Consider the following 21,584-nt stretch of genomic DNA (forward strand, 5'->3'; position numbering starts at 1 on the left):
CATTTTTGTTTTAAGGTTTTTTTAAAATTTCTCTTTTAATTCTTTGACCCAGTGGTTATCAGTGCATATTTTTTATCTCCACATATTCGTGAATTTTCCAGTTTTCTTTTTATAATTTATTTCTAGTTTCATACTATTGTGGTTGGGAAAAGATGCCTGATATAATTTCAATCTTCTTAAATTTATTAAGGCTTGTTTTGTGGCCTAATATATGATCTATCTTAAAGACTGTTCCATGTGCACTTGAAAAGAATGTGCATTCTGTTGCTTTGGGATGAACTGTTCTATATATATAAAAATATAAATATATATTTATATATATATAAAAGTTAAAAACTGTTAATATTCAACTGTCCATTTCTTACCATTTTTTTTACCATTTATTCAACAAATACAATGAATTTTTCTCAATTATTGAACTTGACTTATTTAGACTGTTTGACTCTTTTACCATTTCTTCTTGAATATTCCTCTTACATAAACTACTGCAAAAATGAACTAATCTATTGTTGCTCTCACAATTCTGATTCTTCATTTTCTCCTCCGATTTCTCTTTCCTCCCTACATACAACATACCTAATTGATCTTCCCATTCTTTATTTTCTTTCTACATTGTCTTAAGTCTCTCTCATTCATTCTATAGCAGCAATTATTTGTAAAACTACAGTTCCAGTTTTCTGTTGCCTGTTGGATAGTCTATTGTAAAAGATATCAACTTCCAACCTTAAAAGTCCAAAGAAGAGTTTTTTTTCATCTCTCCCACTGTTAAATTCTAAAGCAAAACACAGATAGATTTTCACAGTTCTGTCACTGCTAACTAGGGATAACATTCCCATAGTTATCCAAGCTTGAAATTTTAGTTATCCTTTAATTATACAACCTTTCACCATGAAAGTGTTCTAACTAACTAAATTACTAACTTAGTGTTTAAACTGTGATGAATTCATCTTGAATTCATTTTCTTCTTTCTACCTTATCTATAAATTCATCTTTTCACCTTAACCTAGACTATTGAATAGGCCCCTAAATGATCTCCCTACCTTTAGTTTTTCCCTTTTCCAGTCTATCCATCAAGTCACTTCTATATTAACCGTCTGATCATTCTGTCTTATTGCTTGGAAAACAAAACAATTAGAGGAAGAAAAAAATGCTTTCTACTGGCTAGAGAGCAAAGCCTGAAATTCCTAATCTGCTTTATTGATCCAACTTTTCTCTAGTCCTCATATTCTCTTTCTCTATTCTATTTTTTAATGTGTATCTTGTACTGTTCTTTTATACATATACTTCAAGTTCTTACCAGGAAAAATTAATCCATATTTTCTGAATGTAACCTGAAATCTTACACCTTTGCTAATTTTTTGTGCAGAAATAGTACAGAGTTGGGTGAGTCTTAACCACTTCCTTATCCATGTCTGCTGGCCAGTTAGTTAGCCACCTCAAATATAACCCACACTTTCTAACCCAAGTGGAAATAGGGAACTGGTACTGAAAATATAACTTCAAGACAAGGCTCTATCATTGAAGCTCCTGACAATCACATGTTGCCGCTAAGTCTGTCCCACATGGAAATATTGAAGCAACCACTCTTTTGAAACCCTCCCATCCTATTAAATCTAAACTCAAATTCTAACACATCCATTACACTCTTTGATTCTTTAAATTGGAAGAATTTCTCCTGGCACTTTTAGCATTTTCTTTAACTTCTCCAATGAGCTATTTTCTGTACAGTATTATATGTCTTTATGTACCTACCTTACCCCTGCTTATTTATAGACAAGATGAGGAGAGGGTTCATAATATGCTTTCTGTATATTCCATATTGTCCATCACAGGCACTCAAATATTTGAACTATTTGTGCCTGCTTAACTAACTGTTTATAATAGTTTGAATATAGCCAGATTCTCCCCCCTTTTAATTAGGTCCAGTGGTGTGGCGTTTGCTCTGACATCAGAAGTCTAATTATTTATATTTTTATATGACAACAGATGTTGTACCTGTTATTTGATCTCTTTTCTACTGGTCAACTTTTATTTTGCTTTAATATTATTCTCTGCTTCCTTTAGTATAATATCTTTGTAAAGAAATATATGCACATACATATTTATATGCATATACCTGAATAAATATATGTCTCTATATACATCTAAGTTATAACTGCTAGGACGTCTTTAGATGATACATTTCTTTGAATCTATGACAATGACTTGTGTGTTTATCTTTTTACATCCTGTCAGTACCTCACTCACTACCAGACACATAGTGCTTAGTAAATGTTCAGTGCCTGAATGTTTAGTAAATTGATTTTTTGAAAACTCAAAATACAGAGCACTGATTTGTATATTTGCATATTAATTATAGCAATTTTTAGTATCTTTCTGTGGTAACTAAAAATGGAACTTGTTTTCAATTCTCAATTAAATGTGACCACCAAGTCACATATAAAGCAGGAAAAAATATTTAAACAACGTTTTGTGGGGTGGGGGGACAACTTTTCTCCTCAAAATCAAACTGAGGAATCTGTAGAATGCCATATATAGTTATGAATTTGGAGTTATTCTGAAACTGGCAAACATCTGCATCTTCCACATCTGGGGCAGCATCTGTTCTGTGTTGCTAGAAGAAAAAAACAAGAAAAGTAGGGTAAACACCACAGCACAATATCAAATTCTACAAATCTAACAAATGTATTTATTTATTGTCGATCAAGTGGCCAAGAAACGGTGTGAGGCCCATACTAAGATGCTTGATAATTGCATTTCTCAACTCCCTTTAGAAAATGCCATACTCTAGGCCTGGGAATAACAAGCTTTTGCATAACAGCACAGGGACCTATAAATAAGAAACTCATTAAGCTACCTGTAGCAGGCCTCTACTCCAGCCCTGCACTGGCTTGGGGAACTTAATGAGGTGATAATGAGGAGAAAATGGTTTAGCTCCTTTTTGGCCTGGTTTGCGATGGGTAGGGAAATGCCAGTCTTCAGTGAAACAGCCACCATAGAGCCCAATTCATCATTCAGGGTGGGTCTATACCAGAGAAATAATTTGCTTCTAGGCCCCGAAGTTATTTGGCTCCCCTGTCTTTGGAAACAAAGCAAGCTATTCATTCACACTTGAAGGGACTGTCCGAATAACACCAATAAAGGGTGTTAAAACTAGCTGGTCATTAGCATTTGAAGGGAATGGCCAAATAACACCAACAAAGGGTGTTAAACCAATCCACATTGTGTGTGTGTTGGGGGGGGGGGTGGGAGCACTGTGCAATTCTAAGTGGATTAATGCCAGCATTATTTTCTCACTATGAGCCCAGCCTCCTACGATTTCATATTCATTCACGGCTGGACCAAACCTTCTTGGCCAAGCTCTCCCCTTCTTTTTCCTATAAAGAAACGAAAGCAGTGTGCTGGGGTTAAGAATATAACATTTAGCATATTCGAGACGAGACAGAGATCGGATCACCAAACTGTTGGGCATCCAGGCCACAGTGTCAAATTCAGTAGGATATTCTATGGCGGTCCCCAAGAGGGGTCCAAGAAGAATAGATGAATGATCAGTTTCATTAAATTTAAGCTTTTCTCAGTCAGATTAAATGCTGCTATTGACAACCCTCAAAGTAAAGAAAAAAACAAAAGAGAAAGGTGGAATCAGAATCTCCAGAGGAAAATATCTCAGTGGTCACTCAGTCCAATATTCCAACCAAAACAGAAATCCTCTCTATAGTGTCTCTTAGGGAAGGACATTTATCCTCTAGTTGAAAGCAGCCCAGAAAATTCAGGAAAAACATAGTCGATTACAGTCAAGATTTCATACTGTAGGTGTTACAATTATTCTACCAGGTGGAAGTGGCAAGATAATGCACATATGCTACACCGCTCAGTAATTTTATTTACATTATCAATTCTTAAAAGATTTTTGTGGGTTACACAACAAAAAGCCTCATTTTGTAGATAAGAAAATGTCAGCTAAGAGATTAAATAGCTTATCTTGCCTGAAACAACTAGTAAGTGCTGGAGCCAAAAATTCACACCCAAAGAATATAGTTTTCAGTAATAGCACATAATTGAGACCTAGAGAACCTACAGACCTCAGCTGATAGGCACGGTGATAATTCAGTGATAACTTTCAAGTAGAGAGTTTCAAGTAAATTATGGCCTATTGGACATATGAATTTATCTTTACCCTTCACCAAATCAACAACAAAGGATAAAAAGCATTGCAAGCTCACAAGGACAAAGCTAATAGGGGACAAAAAGATGGCATTTGAGAATGATGCACATTATATAACAAAGCACAACAAAAAAATAAAGTTGAACTCTTCTTATCCACAAGGGATAAGGGAAGGCAAGGCCAGTGAGAAGCAAGTCAATTCATGCTGCAGAATGGGGTTGGGGTTGTAGAGGTGTAGGAGTGTGGGGGTTGGGGGAGGCAACAGAGCACTAAGCCAGGATGCAGGACAAGGCTGAAACAAGATGACTGGTTTAACATTTGTTCAGCTCCCTGGCACTCTCCCCTCCCCAGGTTACGAGGCTAAGCAAATGTCCCCTCCTACACCCTGCATCTCCACAACAGTTTGTGGTCTATTGGTCAGATTGATCTACAACTTCTACCATAACCTTGAAACTCAACAGGCCATAAAACTTCATTTTCCTCTTAAAACTAATTTCCCTTCTGAATTTCCTCATTTTGGTGAATTTTACCATCATTATTCTATTGGGTTATTTTATTAATTTGTAGCAGTTTTTTTTTTTTTGATATACTGATATGAATCCTTGTTGATTACATATTCTCCCAGTTTGTGGTTTATCTTTTCATGTTCGTATTTTAATAAGTAAATTTAAAATTATAAAGTATATTTATCAAGATTTATTTTTTAGTTAGCATTTGTGTGTGTGTGTGTCTTGCTGAAGAAAACCTTTGCAATTCTGAGTCTTTAAAGATAGTCTCCTATAATTTATTCTAAAAGCTTAAAGTTTAGACTTACACATTTAATTCTAATCTATTTGGAGCTTATTTTCTTGTATCTTATTGTGTAAAGCTATATGTTGATATTTCTATATGGGTTAACAATTGCCACAGCACCATTTAATAGAGTTGCTCATTTTCCCATGATCTGTAACATCTCCTTTGTTGTACATCACATTTCCATAGATGCATGTATCTGTTTATGGTTGTTCCTTCCTCTTACATTTATCTATTTATCTATCCCTGCACTAGTACCCTACTGCCCTAATTACCACAGCTTTATGATGAATTTTGGTGTCTGGTAGAGTAAGCTCCCATCATTTCTTCAGGAAGAGTTTCACTTTCTTTAGTCTTAGTTCTTTCCTATACATTTTAGGATCTGTTTGTCAATTTCCTGTAAAAATACCCATTGAGGTTATGATCAAAATCACACTGAAACTTTTTAGTAATTTTGAGTTTTTGTAAACCATGAATATGGTATATGCTTTATTTATTGAGATTTTCTCTTTCTATATATATTTTTCATAAAAGCCTTGAATTTTTTAGATTTCTAGTTACCATCTATTTTTTTGTTATTGTACGTTGTAACTATTCTACTTTTTGCTGTTGTGTACAAATGTAATGGGTTTTTGTATAATGATCTTATATTTAGCAAACTTACTAATCTATCTAATCTTCCAGAAATTGTTTTGCATATTCTTTGTAGTTGTCTATGTTGAGAAATATTACACCAATTGTTTATCAAATGTTTTGTTTCTTCCTCTCCAAACCTTAAAAAATTTTTTTCTCCTCTTATTGTATGGGCTGGAAACTCTAGGACAATGTTGGTAACAATTGGTGTTACTGGACATCCATCCTCATAGTAAGTTATGATTATAATGTTTCACCATTAAGATGTTATTTGCATAGTTTGCTAAAAGATTTTATAAAAATATATTAATATTGACTTTTATAAACTGCATTTTATCAATTAAGAAAATCATTTTCTCAGAATCAATCCCCAGACAAAATGGCAGAGTAGAAGGACCTGAGCTCACCACCTCTCATGAAAACACCAAAATCACAACTAACTGCTGAACAACCATCGACAAAGGACTGCAACCTACCAAAAAAGATATTCTACTTCCAAAGACAAAGAAGCCAGAATGAGACGGTAGGAGGGGCACATTCATGATACAATCAAATCCCATACCTGCCGGGTGGGTGATCCACAAATAGGAAAATAATTATATCACAGAGGTTCTTCCACAGGAGTGAGCATTTTGAGCCCCATGTCAGGCTCCCCAGTCGGGGGCTCTGGCATTGTGAGGAGGAGCCCCCAGAGCATTTGGCTCTGAAGGCCAGTGGGGCTTGATCTTAGGAACTCCACAGGAATGGGGGAAACAGAAATGTCATTCCTGAAGGGTGCACACAAGGTCTCATGTGCACCAGGACCCAGGGACAAAGCATTTACTTCATAGGAGCCTGGGCCAGACCAACCTGATGGCCTTGGAGAGCCTTCTGGGGTGGTTGGGGGTAGCTGTGGCTCACTGTGGGGACAAGGGCAATGGTGGTGGAGATCCTAGATAGTAGGCAGTGGTGTGAGCTGTCCTGGAGACCACCATTTTGACACCAAGACCTGGCCCCACCCAACAGCCTGAAGGCTCCAGTGCTGGGACACCTGAGGCCAAACAACCAAGAGGGCAGGTATACAGCCCCACCCATCAGCCATCAGACAAGCTGCTTAAAGTCTGACTGAGCCCACAGCTGCCTCTAAACACACCCCTTAACACAGCTGTGCCCACCAGTAGGCAGGCACCAGTCCCTCCCACCAGGAAGCCTATACAAGCCTCTTAGACCAGCCTCATTCACCAGGGGGCAGACACCAGAAACAAGAGGAACTATAATCCTGCAGCCTATGGGACCACAAACACAGAAAGTTAGACAAAGTGAGATGGCAGGGAAATATGTTCCAGATGAAGGAACAAAATAAAACTCCAGAACAACAACTAAGTGAAGTGGAGATAGGCAATCTACCTGAAAAAGAATTCAGAGGAATGATAGTAAAGATGATTCAAGAATGGACACACAGACCAAGAAGATATAAGAAATGTTTAACAAAGAGATAGAAAATGTAAAGAACAAGCAAACAGAGATGAATAATACAATAACTGAAATGAAAAATACTCTAGAAGGAATCAATAGCTAACTGAGGCAGAAGAATGGATAAGTGAGCTGGAAGACAGAATGGTGGAAACCACTGCCATGGACCAGAATAAAGATAAAAGAACATTAAACACACCAACATTCTCATTATAGGGGTCCCAGAAGGAGAAAAGAGAGAGAAAGGATGAGAGAAAATATTTGAAGAGATAATAGCTAAAAACACCCCTAACATGGGAAAGGAAGCAATCAGCCCAGTCCAGGAAGCACAGAGAGTCCCAGGCAGGATAAACCAAAGGAGGAACATGACAAAACACATAGTGATCTAAACGACAAAAATTAAAGAAAAAGAAAAAATATTAAAAGAAACAAGGGAAAAGCAACAAGTAACATAAAAGGGAATCCCCATAAGGTTATCAGCTGATTTTACAGCAGAAACTCTGCAGGCCAGAAGGGAGTGGTATGATATATTTCAAATGATGAAAGGGAAAAATCTACAACCAAGAATACTCTATCCAGCAAGGCTCATATTCAGATTCAACAGAGAAATCAAAAGCTTTACAGACAAGCAAAAGCTAAGAGAATTCAGCACCACCAAAACAGCTTTACAAAAAATATTAAAGGAACTTCTCTAGGTGGGAAAGAGCCCAGAAACTTACAACAACCTTGTACATATATAGACTGCTATATCAAAACCTCGTGGGAACAGCAAACCCCAAAACTACAATAGATACACACACAAAAAAGAAAAAGCAAACCAAACACAACACGACATTGGTCATCAAACCACAAGAGAAGAGAACAAAAGAGGAAGGGAAGAAAAAGACCTACCAAAACAAACCAAAAACAATTAAGAAACAGCAATAGGAACATACGTATCAATGATTATCTTAAATGTAAATGTATTAAATTCTCCAAGCAAAAGACAAGACATAGACAGGCTGAATGGATAGATAAACAAGACCCATATATATGCTGTCTACAGAGACCCACTTCAGACCTAGGGACACATACAGACTGAAAGTGAGGGGATGGAAAAAGGTATTCCATGCAAATGGAATGAAAAGAAAGTTGGAGTTGCAATTCTTAGACAAAGTAGACTTCAAAATAAAGACTGTTACAAGAGACAAGGAAGTACACTACATAATGATCTGATCAAGAGATCAATCCAAGAAGAAGATATAACAATTGTAAATATATATGCACCCAACATAGGAGCAACTCAATATATAAGGCAAATGCTAACAGCCATAAAAAGGGAAATGGCCAGTAACACAATAAGAGTGGGGAACTTTAACGCTCCAGTTACACCAATGGACAGATTACCCAGACAGAAAATTAATAAGGAAACACAAGCCCTAAATGACACAGACCAGATAGATTTAAATGATATCTATAGGACATTCCATCTGAAAGCAGCAGAATAAACTTTCTTCTCAAGTGAACATGGAACATTCTGCAGGATAGATCATATCTTGGGCCACAAAGCAAGCCTTGGTAAATTTAAGAAAACTGAAATCATATCAAGCATCTTTTCCAACCACAACACTGAGATTAGAAATCAATTACAGGAAAAATACTGTAAAAAACACAAACACATGAAGCCTAAACAATATGTTACTAAACAACCAATGGATCACTGAAGAAATCAAAGAGGGTATCAAAAAATACCTAGATACAAATGACAATGAAAACACAACAATCCAAAACCTATGGGACGCAGCAAAAGCAGTTCTAAAAGGGGAGATTATAGGAATACAATCTTACCTCAGGAAACAAGAAAAGTCTCAAATAAACAACCTAACCTTACACCTAAAACAACTAGAGAAAGAAGAACAAACAAAAGCTAAAGTTAGTAAAAGGAAAGAAATCATAAATATCAGAGCAGAAATAAATGAAACAGAGACAAAGAAAACAATAGCAAAGATCAATGAAACTAAAAGCTGGTTCTTTTAAAAGATAAACAAAATTGATAAACCTTTAGCCAAAGTCATCAAGAAAAAAAGGGAGAGGACTCAAATCAATAAAATTAGAAATGAAAAAGGAGAAGTTACAACTGACACCACAGAAATACAAAGGATCATATGAGACTACTACAAGCAACTATAGGCCAATAAAATGGACAACCTAGAAGAAATGGACAAATTCTTATAAAGGTACAACCTTCCAAGACTGAACCAAGAAGAAATGAACAGACAAATCACAAGTACTGAAATTGAAACTATGATTTAAAAACTCCCAGCAAATGAAAGTCCAGGACCAGATGGCTTCACAGGCAAGTTCTATCAAACATTTAGAGAAGAGTTAGAACCTATCCTTCTCAAACTACTCCAAAAATTGCAAATGAAGGAACACTCTCAAGCTCATTCTATGAGGCCACCATCACCCTGATACCAAAATGAGTTAAAGACATCAAGAGACTGGCAACTTAAAACAATCTTGTACATATATAGACTGCTATACTGAAACCTCATGGTAAATGCAAACCAAAAATCTGTGACAGATATACACACACAAAAGAAAAAAGAATTCAAATACAACACTAAAGGAAGCCATCAAATCACAAGAGAAGAGAACAGAAGAGGAAAAGTAGAAAAAAGACCTATGAAAACACTCCCAAAACAGTTAACAAAATGGCAATAAGAACGTACATATTGGTAATTACCTTAAATGCAAATGGATTAAATGCTCCAACCAAAATACATAGACAGCCTGAATGGATAGGAAAACAAGACTCATATATATGCTGTCTACAAGAGGCCCACTTCAGACCTAGGGACACGTACAGACTGAAAGTGAGGGAATGGAAAAATGTATTCCATGCAAATGAAATGAAAAGAAAGCTGGAGTAGCAATACTGATATCAGACAAAATAGACTTTAAAATAAAGAATGTTACAAGAGACAAGGAAGGACATTATATAATGATCAAGGGATAAATCCAAGAAGAAGATATAACAATTGTAACTATTTATGCACCCAACATAGGAGCAACTCAATATATAAGGCAAGTGCTAACAACCATAAAAGGGGAAATCAACAGTAACACAATAATAGTGGGGAACTTTAACACCCCACTTACACCAATGGACAGATTATCCAGACAGAAAATTAATAAGGAAACACAATGAAACTAAAAGCTGGTTCTTTGAGAAAATAAACAAAATTGATAAACCTTTAGCCAGACTCATCAAGAAAAAAAGGGAGAGGGCCCAAATCAATAAAATTAGAAAAGAAAAAGGAGAAGTTACAACAGACACCACAGAAATACAAAGGATCATAAGAGACTACTACAAGCAACCATCTGCCAATAACATGGACAACATAGAAGAAATGGACAAATTCTTAGAAAGATACAATCTCCCAAAACTGAACAAGGATGGCTTCAGAGGTGAAGTCTATCAAACGTTTAGAGAAGAGTTAACACCTATCCTTCTGAAACAATTTCAAAAAATTTCCAAGGAAGGAACACTCCCAAACTCATCGTATAAGGCCACTATCACCCTGATACCAAAACCAGACTAAGATACCATACCACAAAAAAAGAAAATTACAGGCCAATATCACTGAGAACATAGACACAAAAATCCTCAACAAAATACTAGCAAACCAAATCCAACAATACATTAAAATCCCACCGTGATCATGTGGGATTTATCCCAGGGATGCAAGGATTTTTCAATATCTGCAAATCAATCAGTGTGATACACCACATTAACAAATTGAAGAATAAAAATCATATGGTCATCTCAAAGATGCAGAAAAAGCTTTTGACAAAATCCAACACCAATTTATGATAAAAACTCTACAGACAGTGGGCATAGAGGGAACATACCTCAACAACATAATAAAGGTCATATGTGACAAACCCACAGCTAACATCATATTCAATGGTGAAAAGCTGAAAGCATTTCCTCTAAGATCAGGAACAAGACAAGAATAAGACAAGAAGTGCCCTTTTACTTCTTTATCATCAGAGTGCCAGAACACAAATGACCTCTTTGCCTCCACGGGATTGTGGCATCTGCCACGTGGTATCTCCAGGTCCTATGTATGTCAGTTGCTGCAGAGATGGATTTGGAAGATGGAAGAGAGATGCCCAAGCAACAAGATCCCAAGTCTAACTAAACACCACAAGAAATCTTGAGATGTGGGAAGCAGGGGCCTCTCATCTCCTGCTGGCTGGAGCCAAGGAAGTTGAAAAGCTCACTTCTTTGGAAGCACCTGTCCAGAAGGTGAACTTGCTTTCTGAGAGATGGAGAGTAATTTATTTGTTTTGCTACATATTGTTCCATATTTCTTTTAAAGGGACAATAAAGCAGACTGTGATGGGGAGCATGCCAGGTGTGGGCTTGGATGTTCCAGTGGCACATTTCCATGTGTTAAGATATTCACTCACCTCCAGTGTTCCTGCCCACTCCTCTTTTCCACTGAAAGACCCACTAATACTCCAAACTTCCCGTCTCCTTTAGAGAGACATGAAACTGTCAAAGGAGCTAGACAATAAAAGGGTATGTTCCTAAAAAAAATTTAAAAAAAGTGGTGCCACTCTCACCACTTTTATTCAACATAGTTTTGGAAGTCCTAGTCATGGCAATCAGAGAAGAAAAAGAAATAAAAGGAATCCAAATTGGAAAAGAAGAAGTAAAACTGTCACTGTTGGCAGTTGACATGATACTATACATAGAAAATTCTAAAGATGCTACCAGAAAACTATGAGAGCTCATCAATGAATTTGGTAAAGTTGCAGGATACAAAATTAATACACAGAAATCTCTTGCATTCCTATACACTAACAATGAAAGATCAGAAAGAGAATTTAAGGAAACAGTCCCATTTACTGTCATATCAAAAAGAATAAAATACCTAGGAATAAACCTACCTAAGAAGGCAAAAGACCTGTACTCAAAAAATTATAAGATACTGAGGAAAGAAATTGAAGATGACACAAACAGATGGAAAGATATACCGTGTTCTTGGGTTGAAAGAATCAATATAGTCAAAATGACTGTACTACCCAAGTTAATCCACAGCTTCAATGCAATCCCTATCAAATTACTAACAGATTTTTTTTTGCAGATCTAGAGCAAAAAATCTTAAAATTTATGTGGAAACACAAAAGACCCTGAATAGCCAAAGCAATCTTGAGAAAGATAAACAGAACTGGAGGAATCAGGCTCCCTGACTTCAGACTATACCATAAAGCCACAGCAATCAAAACAGTATGATACTGGCACAAAAACAGACTTATAGATCAATGGAACAGGATAGAAAGCCCAGAAATAAACCCATACACCTATGGTCAATTAATCTACGACAAAAGAGGCAAGAATATACCATGGAGAAAGACAGTCTCTTCAATAACTGGTGCTGGGAAAACTGGACAGCTACATGTAAAAGAATGAAATTAGAACATTTGCTAACACCATATACCAAAAAAACCCTCAAAATGGATTAAAGACCTAAATGTAAGACTGGATACTACAAAACTCTTAGAGGAAAACATAGGTAGACATAAATTTACTCTTTGACATAAATTGTAGCAATATCTTTTTGCATTCACCTCCTAGAATAATGAAAATAAAAACAAAAATAAACAAATAGAACTAGTTAAATTTAAAAGCTTTTGTACATCAAAGGAAACTATAAACAAAATGAAAAGACAACCCACAGAATGGGAGAAAATATTTGCAAACGATGTGACTGACAAGGGATTAATCTCCAAAATATATAAATAGCTCATGCAGCTCAATAGCAAAAAAACAAACAACCCAATCGAAAAATGGGTGGTAGATCTAAATGGACAATTCTCCAAAGAAGACATATAGTTGGCCAGAAAGCACATAAAAAGATGCTCAACATCACTAATTATTAGAGAAATGGAAATCAAAACTACAATGAGGTATCACCTCACACTAGTCAGAATGGCCATCATCAAAAAGTCTACAAACAATAAATGCTGGAGAGGGTGTGGAGAAAAGGGAACCCTCCTACACTGTTGGTGAGAATGTAAATTGGTACAGCCACTTTGGAGAACAGTACTAAAAACAGAGCTACCAATCTAGCTCTAGACCCAGCAATCCCACTCCTGGGCATATATCAGGAGAAAACCAAAATTTGAAAAGATACATGCACCCCAATGTTCACTGCAGCACTATTTCCAATAGCCAGGACATGGAAGCAACCTAAGTGTCCACTGACAGAGGAATGGATAAAGAAGATGTGGTACATATATATAATGGAATGTTACTCAGCCATAAAAAGAATGAAATAATGCCATTTGCAGCAAAATGAATGGATCTGAGGATTATCATACTAAGTGAAGTCAGACAAAGACAAATATATCATATGATATCACTTATATGTGGAATCTAAAAAAAAAAAGATACACATGAACTTATAAACAAAACAGAAACAGACACCCAGACTTGGGAAACAAACTTACGGTTACCAAAGGGGAAATGTTGCGGCAGGGTGGAATAAATTAGGAGGTTGCGATTAACATATACACAGTACTATATGTAAAACAGATAATCAACAAGGACCTACTGTATAGCACAGGGAACTGTATTTAATACTCTGTAATAACCTCTATGGGAAAAGAATCTGAAAAAGAAAGATACATGTATATGTATAAGTAAATCACTTTTCTGTACACCTGAAACTAACACAACATTGTAAATCAAATATACTCCAATATAAAATAAAATAAATAAAAGAAAATCATTTTCTCCTTTAATCTACCTGTATAGTAAATTATAGTTGTATATTTAATAGCATTAAATCACACTGAAATTCCTATAATAAATGTAATCAGGCTTTAATATGTTTTTGTGGAATTTTTCATATAAATTCATGAATGAAATGGGCTTGTGATTTTCCTACCTTGAACACCATTTTTTCATTTCAGAATTATACTAGTCATATTATGACTTACAGTGCCCTCTATTTTTATGTCCTCTGGAAAAATTTATGTAATATTGAAATGGTATGTTCCTTCAATGATCGGTAGAACTTTTCAGGAAAATCATCTGGTTCTGGCTTTCAAACACTTTAATGAATATAGAATATATAGTTTTTCAATGTCTTTTCAAGTCATTTGTACTGTTACATTTTTCTAGAAATGTGTCATTTTTCTAATTTTCAAATTTGTCATTAAGAGATTCATAGTTCTTAGTCACAATTAAATCTAACTTGTATACAGATAGAAAACCCAGAGATAAACCCATGCACCTATGGTCAACTAATCCATGACAAAGGAGGCAAACATATACAATGGAGAAAAGACAGTCTCTTCAAAAGTGGTGCTGGGAAAACTGAACAGCTATATGTAAAAGATTAAATTAGAACACTCCCTAACACCATACACAGAAATAAACTCAAAATGGATTAAAGACCTAAATGTAAGACCAGACACTATAAAACTCTTTGAGGAAAACATAGGAAGAACACTCTTTGACATGAATCACAGCAAGATCTTTTTTGACCCACCTCCTAGAGTAATGGAAATAAAAACAAAAATAAACAAATGGGACCTAATGAAACTTAAAAGCTTTTGCACAGAAAAAGAAACTATAAAACAAGATGAAAAGACAACCCTCAGAATGGGAGAATATATTTGCAAATGAATCAACAGACAAAGGATTAATCACCAAAATATATAAAAAACTCATGCAGCTCAATATTAAAAAACAACCCAATCAAAAAATGGGCAGAAGACCTAAATAGACATTTCTCCAAAGAGGACATATAGATGGCCAAGAGGCACATGAAAAGCTGCTCAACATCGCTAATTATTAGAGAAATGCAAATCAAATCAAAACTACAATGAGGTATCACCTCACGCCAGTTAGAATGGGCATCATCAGAAAATCTACAAACAATAAATGCTGGAGAGGGTGTGGAGAAAAGGGAACCCTCTTGCACTGTTGGTGGGAATGTAAATTGATACAGCCACTATGGTGAACAGTATGGAGGTTCCTTAAAAAGCTAAAAATAGAATTACCATATGATCCAGCAATCCTACTACTGGGCATATACCCAGAGAAAACCATAATTCAAAAAGACACATGCACCCCAACATTCATTGCAGCAATGTTTACAATAGCCAGGTCATGGAAGCAACCTAAATACCCATCGACAGACAAATGGATAAAGAAGAGGTGGTACATATATACAATGGAATATTACTCAGCCATAAAAAGGAATGAAATTGGGTCATTTGCAGAGACGTGAATGGACCTAGAGACTGTCATACAGAGTGGAATATGTCAGAAAAAGAAAAACAAATATCGTATATTAATGCATATTTGTGGAATCTAGAAAAAATGGTACAGATGAACCGGTTTGCAAGGCAGAAATAGAGACAGAGATGTAGAGAACAAACGTATGGACACCACGGGGGGAAAGCAGGGGTGGGATGAATTGGGAGATTAGGATTGACATATATATGCTAATATGTATAAAATAGATAACTAATAAGAACCTGCTGTATAAAAAAATTTTTTTAAATTACTGTTAAAGAAAAAAATCTAACCTGTATACAATTATTTCCCATTTTCTTACTAATATTGTTTATGCATCATCTCCATTTTTCTTTTTTTTTAATCAATTTTACTTTAGGTTCTCTTCAAAGAACCATTTCTTTGTAGATACTCTCTTTTGCATTTTTGTTTTTTATTTTTAATTTTATTTGTATTATTTCTAGTCTTCTATTGCTTTAGGTCTATCTATCATATTTAAGTTTATTGTTCTTTTCCTGATTTATTATATTAGATGCTTAGGTTGTTATTTTTCAGCAATTTTTTAATGTAATGTAATGATTTAGGGCTGTAAACATCCTTCAAATTATCACTTTTGCTGCATTCTACAAATTTTGTATAGTTTAATTACATTCAGTTTTGTTTTGTTCCTCCAATTCCATTCTATCTTCTTTATACTGTCAGTAATTGTGAACTATATTTTTAGTTTCTAAATTGTTTTTAAAATGTATCTTTTTGTTATTAATTTCTTACTAAATTGGATTGCCACAAAAAATCATGGGCCTAAGGCATAGTTTCCTTTCCTTATCCCAGTACTAGTGTTAGCATTTACCCCAAAGGCAGAATTTACTTTCCTATTTGCTTTCATCTTGCCACTCTTTTTCCACTTTCAGCTCACTGTTCTTTTTCTTATGTGTTTATTCATTCTAGGAAAGTTTTGCTCTTACACATGATTTCAGCAATGCATTAAAGAATAGTTGTGCTAGTGTATCCAGAACCTAGTTAGTTTCTAGTAGTGAAGCCTTTCATAACAACTGCTTAATACCTAGAAAACTCTAAGAATCTTCTCCAACTACATGTTGGCAATTTTTATTCACAAAGTCAAATGAAAATATAGGGCATTCAAAAGCTTGGAATGTTGTCCAATATTTTCACCTATTCAGACTACTCAACTCTTCATGGTTCCCCAACTGCATGCTAAGAAGAATAATGTCCAGAACTAGTAGTCTAAAAAGGTTTGCTTTAACTAAGTTTGCTTAATTTCAGGCTCACACCATTTCTGGTGTACATAATTATGTATATTGATTTAAGAGATCTTCCTTTCTGGCTCTTAGTGAAAAATAAGTAAACGGAATAGATGGTATTGTCAAATTTTCTTGGCTATATAAAGAGGTGATTGGAATAGATAAGCTCTAAGATGCCTTTCAGTTCTAAGAAAATATGCCTGTGTCTATAAACAATAAAACAGTATTTCCCATTAATTATGTGCCAGTAAATAAATGAGAGTTAAGTAAACATTGCATTTTCCCTGTTAATGGAGTAGCAACTTCTAAAGTATCTTTTCACCCTTTAGTCCTTACAACAATCTAATGCCCTCAAGTCACTAATAATTGTTGCTGTATTTACCTGTGATTTATGGATTGAGATTTAGCGCAGTCTTTGTTAGTAAATGCAGGTGGGTAATCCATTCCTAAAATCAAAGTTCAAGTATGTACCCTCGGAACAGGACTCCCGGTAGAGAGCGATAGCTCATCTTGCATCCCGTAACCAGACAGTTCAGAAAGAACAGGCTTATTAACCTGAGGCAAATTCGACCCAGTGTTATTTATGAAGTCAGAAACCAGGAAGAGGAAACTGAGTTTGTAAGGTTAAGAAAATATAAGGAGTGACCTTGAGAACAATTGTCATGTTCTGCGGAAATAAGTACTGAAAGAATATTTATTGAAAATACAGGTAGTATGTATATACACACATGAATTCACACACACACACACACATACATATATGAAATGAACTTCTAAGACTATATCATTACTTTCTCTGCAAAAGTCCTCTAAAACTAGGCTTTCTTTTTACTCAGAATAATTTAAATTTAATTGAAGTACTGAAATACAGTAGAGTACTTAATGGCCTTTGCAGGGTCTTAAATATATTCAAAGATCTATAAATAAAACTTCAGAAAATAAAACTGGAAAATGTTCATTCCTGAGATCAGATTCATAGGAAATCTGTACATGTAACCGCTATTGGCTTTAACTGTTACATAATAATGTAATGTAAAAATAATAAATATTACTATGCACAATGGAGATAATTATGTAGGCAATAATTTCACTTTATAAAAGTTAGTAAAAGGATTCAAGATTGATAGACTTGTATGAATCACACTACTGTAAGGTACAAAATTTTATATTTTTCAACTGGAAAGGTTGACAGTTGAAATATATGTGAAGGAATACTAAGCAGCATACAGACATTCTTATTAAATTAGATAACTCAATAAATCAAAATCAATCTCTGCCATTAACTTTCTGGAAGTAAATGAACTTAGTGTCTTTTTATTTTTTCAGGTTTGAAATTCCTGCTTATTCTCTAGTTTTCAATTATAATTGAGAGAACTTAAGTCTAAAAGAGGAAAAAAAAATGTCTGGGTAATTTATCTTATAGCATTAATGGGTAAAACAGAGGCTTCTATATAGTCATTTTAAGAAGCAGCTCATTCAGAAATGGACTGGAATGTTCTCCTCTCACTCTCAGAATGTTCTTCTTGTGTATCAATTTTCTTGTGGAAGTGAATATAGGGTAACAGCAGCATTGTTTGTCAATGTCTTCATGTGACTGTTAGCAATGCATCCTTGCACATATTGTTTCAGACAAAAAATTAGTATTTTGCATTAGAAGAGGATAATTAGGCAATAAGATACAAAAGCGAGTGTGGTTATCATGAGATAAACACACACATGGGGTGTTATGAGGCACAGCCAAGTGTCTGTAATCCCTCTAGGGTATGATTATCTCGTGATAACCACACACCCTGGAGTTGCCTTATTGCTATTATAAAATATCTTTATTATAGGAAGAAATGTGCATTTCTGTGCAGAAAGGAGACGGAGCTGGCAATTTAGAATGCGGAACAGCAGTTTCAGCTGAGCTACGTGGTTTACATAGATTAATCTATCCCATTGGAATGTTTCCCCGGCCAAAAAAAATGTTCCCTAAATCCAAGCAGTCATAATCTATAGTGATGTGCAGCTATTTGGAGCATTTGAGAAATTCCCTGCCTGGTTCTTAAGCTGTTGGTTTGATGGTTGCATGGGGTGAATGCTGAGATGCACAATGGCAAGAGGATCTACACAGTGTCCTGAGAACCCAAATTGTGATTCATGGAAATGACAAAATTCTGGACAACTTTTTCTGGTTTCTTGATCAGAATTAATGTTTTAAATTCCTTACAGAAACAGCATCTAATAACTGAAAAGATAGTAAGGGAGAGAAATTACTAGGGTCGAAACATGAAGATTGAGATGAACTCAAAATGGTGAGAAAAGAGTTTAATGAATGTCCTAGATAAGAGATTACAAACTTGAGGCCAATAGACTAAAGAAACCAAGGGCTTTAAACCTAAAGAAAAGAAGGCCAAGGGAAAGAATGATATACATCCATAAATACCTGAATTATAATCATATGAACTGGATTTATTCTCTATGGCTCCAGAGACAGAATTAATTTAAGTAAAAATCATAGGAAAAAGGATTTCATTTTACCATAAGAATCCACTTCTAAAATTTGAGTGATTACAAAATATACCTGTTTTTCCTGGAAAAAAAAATTCAAGCAAAGACTGAGTGATACATTGAGATTCCTCCATTAGAGATTTCCCATATCTCAAAAACTGATTCTATAATAAAAATAAAAGTTATGGCTATATATAAAATCTGAGAAGAAGATTCAACAACACCTAATATGCAAGAACTGGAAAGAGACTGTGAACCTAAAGTATTTCTTAGATATCTTCTATTAGGAATAGAAATAACTAGTTCTTATATGTCATGAATTTTTAGGTATACTAAATATAATAAAATAAGATTCAATTGTATTGAGACATCCTTGTGTATATGTATAGAGGATTGGCTTGCATGAACCTATTTGATTTAAAAATTACAGCTCACTCTTCTGTGAAGCTGATCAATTATTAATCTAATATTCTAAAACTGTCTTGAAAACAGGTTGGGCGGTAAACATTTTATTTCAATAAATTTCCATTGTTAAATTGTAAGGTAATATCAGCAATGGATCAGCCTATAAATTGTGTGTAAAATAAAAATCAATATTTATATTCATGTTGGGCAGCCAAATCCTTGGAAAAAATTCAGAGAATTTAGCCCAGTTTTGGTACTTTCACAGTACTCATCAAAATGTGTCAACTCTAATGTAAGACTGTTGCTTAATATAGGATATGAAATCGATGTAATTGATTTGATTGAATTTTTAAAAAACCTTCTAAGAATATATGCCATACTTTTTAAAAATGCAACAAAGCCAATAATTGGTTTAAGTGTAAAAATAAATTGTGTCTAGAGATCTCCTACCCAGCCATGGTGATGCTTTATTGGTTTCTGCATTTCACTAACTGATATGCTTTCATGTAAAATCAATACCTCACAGTCTAATATATTTTGCATTGTTATGGTGTGGGTTCTATAGGCTAAACTACATTTTTGATGTATAACTCCAAATCTTTATTTTACAATAAAACTTGCCATAGGGAAAATTTAAAGGGGCACCATTTGCTTTCTAAATATGCAAAAGCATCTTTCACATAATTGACAATTGTTTCAACGTAATGCTATCATTTCTAGTTTAAATCCCCATCTTTTAGTTTAGCCCTAGGCCATACCTTTTAAAGAAATTGCCATCCATGAAATATCAGATGCTCCAACAGGGCCAGACTTGTGTACCTCCCTAGTAGAGCTGTGTGAAAATTTCACACCTACACTGAAACTGCCAAAATATGCTTCTTCACTCTTTTCAGTACCAATGGGAAAACATATATTTTTCCCCTTTGGGCAGTTTTGACAGTTTTAATACAAGTGAAAAGCAGTTTTTGCCAGCTTAAAAAAGGGAAAAAGAGAGAAATCTTGAAATTACAATGTGAGAACCTCAGAGTCTTAGGAGGAGGTGGAGGGGAGAGGAAAGTGAAAATCTAATACTTAATCTTATCCAAGGCTGACCACATGATAAGCAGTGTTCAGTGTTTGCTGGGGAGGATCACAGCAAGTGAAAGAGGCTAAATATTTTAAGGGTAAAGCCAATACTAAACAAAAATAATAAAAAATGGCAATAAAACTTGAGCCTCCTGCAGCATTTTCCCTCAGAGTTAGATCCTAAGTAAAGTCAATTACTTCTACGAATCTATTCCACATTGCCAAGCTTACTTTCTTCCCTGCTGGCCCCCACCCTGTGTACTGTCAAAATTTAGAAATCTTCCTTGGCTTTAAGGAGAGAAATAAAAATATAAAAGTCAACTAATATATCCCTGAGCCATTTCATTGCCCTATGGAAAAATCACCTTTTATTTTTCATTTTCTTTTGCTTGAAATTTTTGAGGAATCCTGCACCTGTATGGGAAAGAAAGAAGCTTCTTTGCTGAAAGGGTTTTAAATAGAAAATTGTTATTTACAATGACCACTTTCCTCAATCACTGCAATCCCAGAATACTCAAAAGGCTTGAGTGTTCTAACAGGTCTAGAAAATACATATAGATGTAGCTCAGGGAATTCAGCCGAGCAGAGAATTCTGCTGGACTCATGGATTCCTATAGCATTTTTACACTCTTTAGTCATGCTTTAAAACAATTGAATACCCAACATAAATATCAAGTCAATGGAAAATCAAATGTGCTGAACCATTTTGCTTCCACCCAAATTCATCTGGTAGAGTATTATACTTTCAGACCACGTGAAATGAATTTTAACTTGACTCATGTGGAAATCTGTACTACATGTAGTTCAAAGCATTTACATAAAGATGCATCTCTTGTCACTTTGAAGATAGGGTTACTGTGTAATGAGAGACAGAAATGATGGACCTTTTATAAATATATGAAGAGGGGAAATAGCTTTCGTCTTGTTTGGCTTTTGTGATAATTTTAGAAGGGGGACAATTCTGAGTTCTATATTTGTAATTTAGAGAAAAACTGCTGGTGAATGTATCTGAGAAATG

General features: G+C 35.0%; 1 long non-coding RNA gene across 2 annotated transcripts in view; it reads right to left on the bottom strand.

Annotated features, from left to right (window-relative positions):
* Positions 1 to 391: 391 nt before the first annotated feature.
* The window catches only part of LOC118890492, a 128,211-nt gene continuing 107,018 nt past the window's right edge, over positions 392 to 21,584 (bottom strand). Inside the window, exon 3 of one of the 2 annotated variants that reach the window (XR_005018753.1) lies at positions 392 to 2,614. This is a non-coding gene — a long non-coding RNA (uncharacterized LOC118890492). Of the gene's footprint in view, positions 2,615 to 20,931; positions 20,981 to 21,584 lie in introns of those variants that run through there. The other variant, XR_005018752.1, reaches the window with a different exon arrangement.

Source organism: Balaenoptera musculus, chromosome 2 (genome assembly GCF_009873245.2).
Source record: "Balaenoptera musculus isolate JJ_BM4_2016_0621 chromosome 2, mBalMus1.pri.v3, whole genome shotgun sequence".
NCBI lineage: Eukaryota > Metazoa > Chordata > Mammalia > Artiodactyla > Balaenopteridae > Balaenoptera > Balaenoptera musculus.